General features: G+C 36.6%; 1 pseudogene; it reads left to right on the top strand.

The window, feature by feature from the left end:
- The first annotated feature begins 3,780 nt into the window (after window positions 1–3,780).
- LOC109456661 (cilium assembly protein DZIP1) overlaps window positions 3,781–14,593 on the top strand; it is a 115,802-nt pseudogene continuing 104,989 nt past the window's right edge.

Here is a 14,593-nt window from a genome sequence, read left to right as displayed (position 1 = left end):
GAAATGATCTTTACAGTTGGTTTCAGTAATAACACATAGAAAAAATTGTTTTCTCTGAATCATTTGTCCTTCATGTAGGAATTGATTAAAAGCCAAAAGCCCATCTTACCATATAGGTGGATACAAAGAATGCACCCACTGGTCTATGCCTTTTTAAAAAACCATTTTTAATGAATGGGACTATATCAAACTTAAAAGCTTCTGAACAGCAAAAGAAACAATTGACAAAATAAAGAGGCAACCAACTGAATGGGAGAAGATTTTTGCAAACAGTGCCTCCGATAAGGGGCTAGTATCTAGAATATACAAGGAACTCATACAACTCAACAACAAAAAAACAAACAACCCAATTGAAAATTGGACAGAGGACTTGAAGAGACATTTCTCCAAAGAGGACATACAAATGGCAAATAGACATATGAAAAAATGCTCAACATCACTAATCATCAGAGAAATGCAAATAAAAACCACAATGAGGTATCACCTCACCCCAGTCAGAATGGCTATCATCAACAAGACAAATAGTAACAAATGTTGGAGAGGCTGTGGAGAAAAAGGAACCCTCATCCACTGTTGGTGGGAATGCAGACTGGTGCAGCCGTTATGGAAGGCAGTGTGGAGGTTCCTCAAAAAGTTACAAATAGAATTACCATATGACCCAGCAATCCCTCTCCTGAAAAATCTACCCAAAAAATCTGAAAACATTTATCCATAAAGGTATGTGTGCTCAATGTTCATTGCAGCTTTATTTATGGTGGCCAAGACATGGAAACAACCAAAATGTCCTTCGATAGATGAATGGATAAAGAAGTCGTGGTATATATACACAATGGAATACTATTTGGCGGTAAGAAAAGATGAAATAGGACTATTTGTGACAACATGGATGGATCTTGAGATTATATTACTAAGCGAAATAAGTCAGACAGAAAAAGTAGAGAACCATATGCTTTCACTGATACATGGTATATAAAACTAAAAACAAAAGAACAAGACAGACAAATGAAGGAAAACTCATAGATGTAGACAATAGTTTAGTAGTTACCATAGGATAAGGGGGTAGGGGCGCTCTAGAAGAGGGTAAACAGGGTCTAATATTTGGTGATGGATAGAAAACTGACTCTGGGTGGAGAACACACAATGTGAGATATAGATAATGTATTTCAGAATTGTATACCTGAAATCTATGTAACTTTGCTAACAATTGTCACCCCAATAAACTTTAATTTAAAAAAATTGTTTTTAATTTTTCAAAGGTGCTATAGATATGTTCTGTAACCTTCTTGCATCTGTTTTAATATATGTTGATAATATTGTTGAAGAATTATTTGCCCTGCTAAAGTATCCTAAGTATTCCCCTAGTTCCTTCCTGGAATGGTGAATGCTTGCTTGAGATAATCTTGAGAAGTCAAGGGACAATGAGCACATTTCAACAAAAGTCTTTATCAGAACTCAAATACTATAGTGTCGGCTAATCTAAGCCACAGCATTAGAGTGTCCAATTCAGGGTGTCAAAAACAATCTAAGATTTTAATATATCCCCAAAAAGATATTTTGGAGACTGAAGAGAGCTTTCATTTAAACTCTGTGACCAAAATATTACCATCCCTCTTACTGGTCTTTCAAATCATTTTGCATTTTAATTTTAGTTCCCAGAATTTTCTCTCACTGCTAAATGGTGATAGCAATTCTTGTCATTTGCTGTTCAGAAAAGTGGATAGGATCAATGAGATGATATTTATCAAGTGCTTTGAGCTCCTTGGAAGGTACAACTATGTAAATATCATATACTGTACTCAAGTATATACAAGTGGAAGAGAATTGCCCCAGACTTCAAATTGTTCAGGGAGTTACCCACATAATGAAATCGGTCTCAGTGGAATTGAAATTAATGAAAAACAAGTGCCATTGGAAAGTTTACAGTGTTTCACACCAAGGTTCTACCTGCACTAATAAAACATGACTTTCATATCCACACTCTTTTTACAACTAGAACTGACTAGAAGTGCCAACGGTAAGTTTGCCTTATGACATTAGGCAGCTAGTATATCTATTTTTAATAGCATGAACAAAATTAAAATGTAGTTCTTTATGTACATTTTGGAGTAAAATATGTGATTAGTAACTAAGCAGAGCGCGGTGTCTCCTTTTAAACAAACAGAAATCAATCATTTTTATCTATTCCAAATCTCACAAAAGCAAAGTATTAAAGATAACAATTAATTAATTAAGCTAATACTGAGTATAGGTACCATTTATTTACTAAGAATATATTGCTAAACAAGAAATATGTGGCCTCTGCTCACACTGAATTCTTAAAATACATGACACATGTCATCAAATGGGAAATGAGAATTTCTTTTTTTCTTTTTTTTTTGAAATTAAATTTATTGGGATGACAATGGTTAGTAAAGTTACATAAGTTTCAGGTGTACAATTCTGTAATACATCATCCGTATATCACATTGTGTGTTCACCACCCAGAATCAGTTCTCCTTCCATCACCATATATTTGACTCCCTTTACCCTCATCTGTCACCCCCTCTCCCTTCAACCTCTGATAATGACTAAACTGTTGTCTGTGTGTGTGAGTTTTTGTTTTTTTGTCTTGTTCCTTTGCTGCTTTCAGTTTTATATCCCATATATGAGTGAAATCATATGGTTCTCAACTTTTTCCATCTGACTTATTTCGCTTAGATGTGGTATATGCACACAATGGAATACTACTCTGCCATAAGACAAGATGAAATAGTGCCATTTGGGACAACATGGATGGACCTTGAGATTATTATGCTAAGTGGAATCGTTTCTTTTTCTTATAACATGAGCACCTTAAACGTTGTGCAAGTGGTAGGAATGAGAGCTCCAGGGTCAGAGAAGGAATGAACAAGTTCTCCTAACCTTGAAAGTCCACACAACAAGAGAAATGTACAAGAGACATAAAAGATTTAAAATTTAATCAGAACAGATCCTGAAAGGGTTAGGTCAAGCTTGCGAAGGGGCTCTCTGAGAGCAAGCGCAGTAGCGTCTGCCTCAGGTTTATCAGCGTTTGATTGACTGCATTTCCAAATTTGTAGCTAACTCAGACAAGTCGGAATCGTGCAAGTGAGAACAGGAGAAGCACATTAAGCTATTTAAAAGGAAGCACACAGTGACCTTCACATTCCTCTGAGATTACAGAACATGATGGTAAATTTTTTTTGTTTTCTAAATTAATGAAATTCTCTAGTCAGTCCCTTTGAGAGCAGCAACTTTATTTTTGTTGTTTCCCAAAGCATCAGATGAGAAAGGGATTAAGGAACTGCAGAATAAAGACAACTTTGTTGTGAGCTAAAAATGCCCTGGGGAATGATGCATGGTAGCCCAGGGGGAGCGAAGAATTGAAGGTTTCTTCCTTTTGAAATAGAGGCTAGCTCTACAGAGAAGGAACAAAGACTGGCAAATCCTTTTCCTGCTGGAAGAAAAGATATATAAGTGAATGACTGGTTTGTTTACATTCATTTAAAATTTATTCAGAAAATTATTAAATCATTTATCCCACAAATATATATTGAGAACTTAGAAGCAAAGCACTGTTGTAAACTGCAAAGTTGTTAAAACAACAGATAAGATTCCTACTCCCATGTATCTTTCTTTCTAGAAGGTAAAAATGACATTAAACAAGAACACAAATGAATAGGGAAATTTCAGCTGCGATTAGTTTTATGAAGGGAATACATTAAAAGAGTATAACGTTTGGGACTATTTTATATGGATTGGCCAAAAAGCTCTTTAGAGGAAATGAACTTCATAAACAAGAATGAGCCAAGTGAACATGTGGGAACAGATTCTTTCACACAAAGGAACAGCAAGTGCAAAGGTCCTGACGCAGGTGACATTGGGTTAGATCAGTGTGACCAGAGTCCAGTGAGCAAAAGTGAGGGTTGTCTGAAATGGAGACTGAGAGTTGGGCAGGGGCCAAGCAGGACAGAGATTCAAGATTTGAAAAGTGGTTTGAATCTTTAAAAAGATTATTTCATAAACTTCTGGACGGCAGAATAATGGCCCAAGGACTACTATGGCTTAATATACAGCACCTGCGAATGTGTTATGTTACATGACAAAGGGGAATTACGATGGATAATCAGCTAACCTTAAAATAGGGAGTTTATCCCGCATTATATAGGTGTGCCCAATGTAATCACAAGGGTCCTCAATAGCAGAAACAGAAGGCAGAAGCGTCAGTGTCACAGTGATAGAGCTTGACTAGGTTTGATATTTCATTGCTGCCTTTGAAGATGGAAAGGATACAAGACCCAAGGAATGCAGGCAGCCTCTAGATGCTGGAAAAAGCAAGGAAACACATTCACCCCAAGGCTGTACCTAGATTTTAGTCCAGTGAAACTCATTTTGGATTTCTGAGCTCCAGAACTATAAGATAATAAATTCATGTTGCTTTAAGTCACTGTTTTTTGTGATATTTTGTTACAGAAGCAAAAGGAAGTTAATACAAAGACAATGGAAGGTTCTAAGTCAAGGTGTAGCTCATTTTATTTCTAACTGTTAACATATTCTGACCATTCCTTAAAAAATAAATTATAAGGAAACAAAAGTAAAAAGAATAATTGGGAGGTGACTATTGTAGGCCAGATGATGTAAGATACTGTTGTTACAATAGAGTGGAACGACACTGGAGATAAAGAGAAGAAATTTCAGAAGGTGTTTTGAAATACAGTTCACAACTTTTGGAGGAACTGGAGTTTGGTGAGGAAAAACAGAGAAATCAACCCTAGACTTCGGAATGGAAGATTTGGGAGGATGCAAGAACTATTTTCTAAGACAACAGAGGGAATAATTTAGGTGAAAAATTATTTTTTAAATATTAACTTTGAGAGGTGTATTGCAGACATCATACAAATTAGAATTTAGAGGAGAGACTAAAGCAATATAAATAAGTGTGTTCCTAATCTACAAAAAAAGATACCTTTGTGTCATGGTACTGAACTCAATGACTCATGGGAGACTACTGGGATTCTGTTGCATTCCTGAGTGCTGACATATCTTCAGTTAGTGGGACAAAAGATGGGGTTAACAGCTTCTGTTAGCACCATACACTTACACCGTGGAAAGTTCGTGAACTTAATTGTCCTACTGCTACGATGGTTGAAATTTCCGAAGCTTGTGAATACTGTATGTTTTCCACACTACCTTTGAAGTTCCAATCTTCTAAATACCCATGGGTTAACTCTATCCCTTTTTCTATTGAAATATGCAAAGATACACTGAGGGGTTTAATAGGTATACACTTAAGCCTCTGTTTTTCTTTCTTGGTGGTAATTCCCTGACTTTAAAGGAAGAATTGTAATAAGAGTCATGAAAAAGGCATGATCTGAGCCCTTGCTCTAGTCCAGGGGTGTCCAAACTTTTTTCAACGTTTTTCACCAAGGGCCATATGCAATAAAATACACAAACAGCCGGGCCACTCACTCAAGGTGAAGTATGTGTTGCCTCACCTGGTTTATTTAAGTGAACTAAATATATTTTTGGAATTTGCTGTGGGCCAATTAAAAATGGATTGTGGGCCGCAGTTTGGACACCTCTGCTCTAGACAAATGGATTTGATAATCTAGTTACAGATCTGGAATTCTAGATCGAATAGGAAAAGAAAAAGTTGGAAGGGATGCATTGTATAAAGTAAGGGGACGTGGCAGAGCCTCTATGGAAAGTAGAGCAATTTATAAAATGCATTGATTCCAAGAGGTTAAACAAATCGAAATGTGAGAATTAGGCAATAAAACAGAAACTAGAGAATACAGGCCTGGATGCAAATATAATATGTAGGTCATGAAGATATTCCCTGAAACATTGAACTAAGATTCCGAAGCTGTTTGACATTCAGATTATCCCCTATATGGTAATATAAAATGGACTAAGAAATAAAATGATGAGATACAAAAGAGAAGATGATTGAGCTTAAGATTTGTCATGGGTTAACCTTGCCAGTGGTGCTTTACTCTGCGATTGTGCTCTGGGGCTCTGCAACTGCCTCTGAGTCCAGGAACATGACACTTTGCATTTGAAACACAGGCTTCACTTCACACTCTGACTACTTATTTTAAATCCATAAAGTGTTTGCAAGATTCCTTGGTGTTTGAGCATCAACAGGGAACCAGAGCAATGAGGTAAGAGTTGGCAATATTACTGTGATTGAGGTTCTAGGTCATACGATATGATGTATTAATGTTTCTTCAGAGAAATAGGACCAATAGAAGATATATAGACAGAGGGTGCCAAAACAATGTATATACATTTTAAGAAAGGAAACCTGTATTAAAATTGTAATATTCAATATGTATCGATAACAAAAGACGAATACAAGTCACGTTTGATTTCTGCACTTACAAGAGGGGCTCAAAGTGGTTACCATCAGCATCCAGACACTTCTGATTATGGAGAACAACTGCTTGAATAACATTGACCAAAGTGTCCACTTGTATACATTTTTTCGCACCCCCAATATATACAAACAGAGAGAGTAAGAGAGACTGATTTGATCACAGAAGTTTGCAACTCTCAAGATCTACAAGATGAATCAACAAGCTAGTAGGTAACCCAGGCGAACTGATGATTTAATTCCAATCTGAGTTTGAAGGTCTGAGAAACGTGAGAGCTGATGGTGTAGTGCCAGTGCGGAGGCCAGGAGGCTGAGACTCAGGAAGAACCAACACTTCAGTTAAGAGTCTGAAGGACAAGAAAAAGCCAATGTCCCAGTTCAAAGGCAGTCAGGTCAGAAGAATTCTCTCATATTCAGGAGAGGGTCACACGTTTTATTTCATTCAGGCCTTCAACTGATTGGATGAGGCCCACCCACTTCAGGGAAGGTAACCTGCTTTCCTCAGTCTGCTGATTTCAGTGTTAATCTCATTAAAAAACACCTTCACAGACACACCCAGAATACTGTTTGACCAAATATCTGGTTCAGTTAACCATGGTTAACATAAAATTAACCGTGAAGATGTTGGAAAACCAACTGAGACAATAGAAAAGAGTAAAGGAAGGGAAGTCGGGTTGGCAGGAGTTAGTCCAAATAAATTCAGATACAGTGAGAGCCAATGCTGAGTGCAACTTTTACTTGTTTGCAGTTTGTGGTGCAGAAACAGTATTTAAGTGTGTAAATTCTGGAGTCAGGGAGATGTGAATTAAATGCTGGAAGACCTATTTAACAGTGTGACATTGGACATTTAACAAACCACTCTGAACCATGTTTTCCTTAAGTGTAAAATGGGAAATGTAATATTATCTGCCTCATGCGATTGTCAGAATAAACATGATGATATATGTAAAGCACTTAACACAATCATACATAAATCTGAAAAATAAATTTTGGGATACTGTGAACATTTGTATCAAAACCATTATTTGTATGAGCAGATTGGATCTCTTATAAAAAGCCCAGGAGGAAGGAAAAAGTCACTTCATCAAATGCCTTCTCATGACTGGCCTTATTTTCATTTTAAAGGATTTGTTCACATATTTCTTCTCTTTTTAGAAGTTGTACATTTTTGTAGAAATCAATAGTCTATAACAAACAGATTGTCACCAAAACACTACAGCTCACATATTCCTGCAAAGCTTTGCTGATCGAACCTGCATTTCTTATGTATCTGATTATGTGGGGCAAGTAATCCTCCTGTTACATTTAAAATTAAAGTAACCATTTTGATCTGATAATAATGTCACAGAAGGTTTTATAGCACAGGAAGGGCATGAGCTGGAAACTGATGGAGACTGATATCACAGGATAAGAGAGAATTAGAAGTGATATTTCACATGTCTTTTCTCATGGTCTACTAAGTAGTGATTTTCTAACATCATAGGGTGCCCCTCTCCTTTTTATCCTAAATGAAAAAATTAGTAAAAATTTAAAAAAAAATCCTTCATGGTTTTTAAAAATCAATTGTTCGTGACAAATATACTTATAGAATGATTTTATCCTTCTCTTCAAAAAGTGGAATTTGCTGCATTCTTACTGGGGAAGAAACCATGAACTAGGTTCCTCTAATTAGGCACCAGACAGGGAACAGAATTTGGGTTGATGTAGTTCCGAGTATAACAACGGTGACACAGCACAGTCCACTATTTCACGGCGGGAATGACTTGTAGAATAAGAACACATCAGTAGAGGAATGTGGGTGCATCCATTTTTAAGTGAGGGACTGGTAGCTACTAGGGTCCCTTAGGTAGGAGAGGAGAAAAATCCTTGAAAGCCATCAAAAACTGTCGAGGCTGAAAGTCATACATTTGGAAGTCAGTGTCTTTCCAGTATTATAGGATTGATAGTCAGATGAGATGAAAGTCAAAAATACCTTCAACACACACACACACACACACACACACACACACACACACACACACAAAACAAAACACTTCACTGGCTCGCCAACACCTAGCAAAGATTCTGTTGCAATAGTCACCCAAGGGACTTCCCTGAGGCTGTGTCATAAATGCTGAATAGACATGACCTCTTTCCCTTGAGTACACTGCTGAGCATGAGTTTGCCAATCTCATCATCCTCCTGCTTTAGGCTTCTAAGCTGCTCTCATGAGGACCAGCTTCCGTAACTGTCTATTTCCACAGCCCCCAGTGCTGTGCATTTCTGGTCCCTTTTTATCCTCCAAGTCTGGTGCCGCTCTAGTTCCTGCATCTTTGCCCCAGGGTCTGCTCCCAATACAACATATATAGAAGCCAAAAGAATGTTTTCCTTCAATGGTTTATATTTCAATAACTGACACTAAGTCTCTTCAAATATCTGCTCTGTTTGGAGCCTTTCCAGTGGCTCAAAATGTATGCAAAATGGAAAGTGATTTCATCTTAAATATGGGTAAAATGCTGTGCCATGTTCAGAGAGAATAAGAAGCTTAGAAAGCATTTATCACAAGAATTCTGCAAAGGAAATTATCAAAAAGGGAAGGAAGTTCTAAAACCTTATGGAGGGGACCCTTTTAAATTTTTCTACAAATGTTTAAGTGAAGGGTTATACACTGAAGCATAATTTGAGCTTATATAAGAAATGGACACCTAACGTGCAAGAAGAAGAACACTCCAATCACACAAGACTGCTGTTTGCTTCTGTGGGTCCAGAAAAAACTCTTGTCCATGCTTCTAGTAGATTATTAAAGAGATCCAAACAGAACCAGTTTCTGTGTTTAATTTGGGATATCATAGTTCTAAACATAATGCTAATCTAAACTCTAGAAGAATGCCAGATCTCCAGTGACAATGTCTATTTTTATAAAAAGGTAATGAGACAGAATACGAAAAAATTTAAATCAACAGTGGATCAAATTATGTTACATGTTGTCATTTTTTTAACCGAGATTTACTTGTAGATCAATCAAGGTTGCAATGGTGCTTTAAAAAACAACAACACCCAATTCTAGTTGATATTGCTAAGCTCTTCCTCTCAAAATAAAAACCAGGCAAAATGAAAGAAAATATAAATTGTAGTAGCATCTAGGGAAAACATATTGATACATTTCCTTCAAATAATGCTACCAAGTTGCTAGATAAGGTCTGTCTAGGAGAAATAGAAATAAATTGTCAGTAGTTGGATTATTGATTTTTAAGAAAAGTTGTGAAAATAATTTGGGTGAACATAAATTCAGGTGATTTTGATCCTAACCCAGGAATGTTCAATTGTGAATCATACCTGTTGAAAAAAAGTAATTAGTTGTTTATATTCTATAACTTGAAGGATGATTGGGAGATTACTACTTCCCCAAATCTCTCTTATCGACAGCTACTATTGTGCTTGAAATATTACCATAAATGCATTATTTTGGCTAAAACATCTACCTTCTTTACAAAAAATATAATAACATAAATAATCACCTTTTCCTGAACATTTATCTTGGGCCAGGCATTCTGCTAAATGCCAAACGCATTATTTCATATAATCGTTAGAGCAAAACTATGAGGAAAGTATTAATATTATCTTCATTTGACAGATGATAAAACTAAAGCTTTAAGAAGTTAAATAACTTATTCAGGTTCCACTATTTAGGTCACACAGCTAAATAGTGGGGAAACTTTATGGTCTAATTCTTTGAGACTAATTTTATTCTTTCTATGCATATTTGTCTTTCGGCAAGAGTATCCTTTCTGCTCTGACTGTTAAAATTCGATTTATTTCTCAATATGAAGTTTTCTATGATTATCACAGGCAATTCTACTCCCTACGTCAGCTGTTCTTGCCTCTATAATAGCTTATATTATAATTATTTAATTTTGTTTGTAATTATTTCCATATCCTTCACCAAGCTACATTTTGTAAGGACAGTGAACCTATTGTTTTATAGTTATTATTACTATTGCTATTTTTTTTTTTTTTTTTAGGAGGGCGCAGCTCACAGTGGTCCATGGCCAACACGGGGATCGAACCAGCAACCTTGGTGTTATTAGCATGACGCTCTAACCAACTGAGCTAACCGGCTACCCCAACTATTGCTATTCTTAGTGTTCTAATCATTAAACAGAATTCCACCTGCATGTTTGCTGCTACACAAATGTTTTCTGGGTGAAAGTATGTAAAATTAAATTAATATCAACATCTTCTTATAAGGGCTCCTGCTGCTTTCCTTGATAACTGATGAAATCTAGCATAGCATGAAAACTTTGAACATCTAATAGCTTAATAGGTATTTAATACTCCCTTCTAGAAACAGAAAAGGTAAAAAGTGTATGGGAATCCTCTGTAGCTTCACCTTGGGACAGAACTGCTTCATGCTGGACAGATAAAAATACCTTAATCAAGCAGTTTAGGCAGTGATGACAGAGGATGGAAACTCCAGTTACAACGGGCAGACTGAACCCTCATGTTTACTCTATTTCAACCTGAAGTCTGCACAAATGATATTAAAGGTTGACAAAAATAAATCCGCAAGGACAAAAACAGCAGGGGTGAGGAAATAACAGAAATGGGATGTTGTAAGCTGTAAAATAGATGTGTAGCTAATAAGTAACACTCTAGACCAAGGGTTGGCAAATACTTTCTGTAGAGTCAGACAGTACATAGGTTTGGTCTGGGGGCCATACAGCCTCTGTGGTAACTATATAGTTCTGCCACTGTTGTGTGAAAGCAGCCATAGACAATACAAAAATGAATGGGTACGGCTATGTTCTAATAAAACTTTATCACACCAAGTGACTAGCAGGTAAATTGCACTTTGGCATCTTCTGTTAAAAATTCACACAGACTTATGAAACTGAACCTAAGCCCACAGTGGAAGAAGGTCAAAAACAGTCCAATTTAGACCTGAGCAGGGCAGAACGGCTCAGGAATTGGCACAAACAGCCACCTGACATAATCTTATTGGGGTAAGGTGTGTAGGCCTGAAATTCATCAACTATCTGGTGAAACATTTAGCTTTTTGCTCTTTTCTCTAAACCTGACCAATAACAATTCTTCGGCAGTAAATTATTCTACTGAGTTCACTTCTTTCTGGCCTATGAAGTAATTTCTTCAGTTTCTGTACCTGTGAACCTGGAAAACCTCTAAGTCATCATGTAAGCTGCTTGCATGAATGTTACTCAGCTAATCATCATCCCAGGGATGTCAGCGCCACGAACTGTGAACTCAAACCACTCTTTGCCTTCTTAAAAGTCTTGCGTCTTATCATCATCTTGCTTATTGCCATCAGCAAGTGTGCTGACTCTCTCCTAATTATTTGATCTGCAGTGACAGAAAGGATGAGTTGCTATTCGTTAGATCTGCTTGGAATGTTCTATAGTTGCTAGGGGACACCAGCTGGCACCAGCCTCCCACACGTAATAATCTTCAGATGAAATTTTCTTGTTACTTTTTCTTTAAGCAGCACAAGGCACCTGGACCAGAGTGATTTAGACTGCATTATAAAACTCCTTGGATTAACGAAACATTCTGATTGGTACACAGATTAATGTAAAGGGTAGATTAATTTTGGGGAACTACTAGTTCAGCTGAAGCAGCTGCTCGTATTTTAAACCGCTAACATCATCATATTCTAGCACACAGAAGTATGGCTTTCCTAAAAATGAAGATATCCCAAAGAGAAACTAATAAGGCATATCTAAGCAGGGTGTTTGGTAATCATGAGATAACACTCTGGAGGGATTAGAAGCATGAGGCTGCATTTCTGTCAAATTATTAGCTCATGATAACCCCTTCCTCCTTGTCACACCTGACTGCATAATTCCTATCCAATTAAAAGTGACATTTTCTGGTGATGTTAGCAATTTAGCTGCACACTTTCTTCTTTTTTTTTTTTTTTTTATATTTCAGAACTTCCCTTGGAAGACTGATCACTGAAAGCTGGAGATGTCTTTGTTCCTCAGATGCTTTCATACATAGATAGTGAGGAAAAAATTGTCTAGAATGTATTGGACAGGGCCGGGCTACTGAACAGGGAAAGCTAGTCTCCCATTGTTTGATCCAAGGCCACAGCTCAGTCTTCTCCATTTGTTTCATCTCAGCAATGACTGCTGAGAACTACCCATCTATTTATAAGAAATCTCTTTTCATTGCAATTAATTAGGGTGATCTGAGGTGACAGAAAGTTTATTGTAGGTATGGACATTTGAAAAATGAAGGATCTCAATTCTAAATCACATAAAAATGACCCATTGTACTTCTGTGAATTTTGTTACAAGCATAATTGCGATGATTATATATGTACATATACATATGTGCATAGAAGCACACACATATATTCATAGTGACATGAAAGACATTTGTAAAGATATCCCACCACTCTAACACTGCATTTTAATTATTAGTTTTATATAATGACATTTCAATTCTTAGCAATATGTGTTAAGTGACAGAAATGCTCCATAAATGTCATTTTCACATACTTTTATTCACTTAATATTATGTCAAACATTTTCCATGTTTCTGTATCGTTTCCATGATGATGCTTTTATTTCCTAGATAATATTCTGATTTTGTTGAGGTTCCAAAATTTACTAAAATATTTTCTTTTTCTGTTTTCTACTTCTTTTTCTTCTTATTAGTGAAGCTAACATGAACACAATTTTAAACAAAGATTTGACTTTCCTCATCTCAAACTGTTCCCCCACAATAAATTCCTTAGCACAGTATTCCTAACCCTAGATTAAAGACCCATGCTCTTTGCAGCCACGTTGCTTTCTATAATGCTGCATGTGGCTCTGAACCCCCAGCACCCAGAACTTAACACGTCCTAAAAGGATCTATCACTGCCCTCATCTTGAGAAAACACGTAAGCCATCACCTCCTCTACCTTCACATTACTACCACCGCTACTAAATTTGGATTGATGATTGATGACCACTTCTGACAGCTCTGCCCTCCTCCTGCTGTAGATTTCCAGTTGGGTGTTCCAGTTGGTAAGTTTTTCCGTCTTACGATATTTCTTGGCCAATCGTTTTTCTGCTCTAATTTTGTGCATCACTTATTACTCTAATTGATCCTGGTAAGAGACCACCTCAGGGCTCCCTGCCAAACGCTTTTCACGTAAAGAACTTTATCATAGGTTTGCTCCCTCTCTGTGGTTATAATCCTTTACAGGGACAGCACTCAGAAGCAGAAAATGGTTCATCTGGCACAGCAGTCAGCAGAACCATCCAGACAATAGAATTGTGGTGAGGATGGATTCTTTCAGGCCCTCAATGACCAGTTGGTGATGTGACCCAGAATGGACAAAGTGATGTGAAACACAAAAGTGCATTAAAACGACACCACTGGAAGTTATTTCTTGGTGTGAAAATTGCTAACTAAAATAATTAATACTGAGAAGGAAATACTACAGGCCATGAGAAAAATTTGAAAATTAGTATAACAAGATATTAAAACGTATTGAAAAAATGCTTTCATGTTAGAAAAATCAATAAGTATCTCCTGAAAAAAGAATCATAGATGAATTTTATAATTTGTCTTTGGACAGTTCTGAAGAACTAGGTATGCATTTAAATACTAATTAGTGATGAAAGGATCTATAAATAACTGCATGTAATATATATATGTATATATCACTAAACACATAAAATTTTAAGAAACGCTATATAACAGATACCACTCAGATTTTTTAGCTGATGTATAATAATGATAGATAATTACTATATTCATTTTATTTGTTTCTTATAGTAAATATCTTTTTTAAGAAACATACACACTTTTTTCTTTTTTATTGTGGTAAAATAGGTATAAGATTTACCCTTTTAAGCATGTTTTAGTGTACAGCTCAGTGGTGTTACATACATTCACAAGGTGGTACAGCCAGCCCCACTATCCATTTTCAGAACTTTTTCATCCTCCCACATAGAAGGTCTGTACCCATTCAACAACAGCTCCTGCCACATTTCCCCTGCCCTTAGCTTCTGATAAGTCTATTATACTTTCTGTCTCTCTAAATTTGCCTATTCTAGGTACCTCATATAATTATATCTGCCCTTTTGTGATTGGCTTATTTCCCTTAGCATAAGGTTTGCAAGGCTCTCCCAAGTGTAACGTGTGTCAAAATGTCATGCAGTTTTTAGGGCTGAACAGTATACCCTTGCATGTGCATGGTGCCACATTCTGTTCATCCATCCATTTGTT

The sequence above is a fragment of the Rhinolophus sinicus genome, linkage group LG02 (genome assembly GCF_036562045.2).
Source record: "Rhinolophus sinicus isolate RSC01 linkage group LG02, ASM3656204v1, whole genome shotgun sequence".
Classification (NCBI taxonomy): Eukaryota; Metazoa; Chordata; class Mammalia; order Chiroptera; family Rhinolophidae; genus Rhinolophus; species Rhinolophus sinicus.
This window is presented reverse-complemented; position numbering and strand designations above follow the sequence as displayed.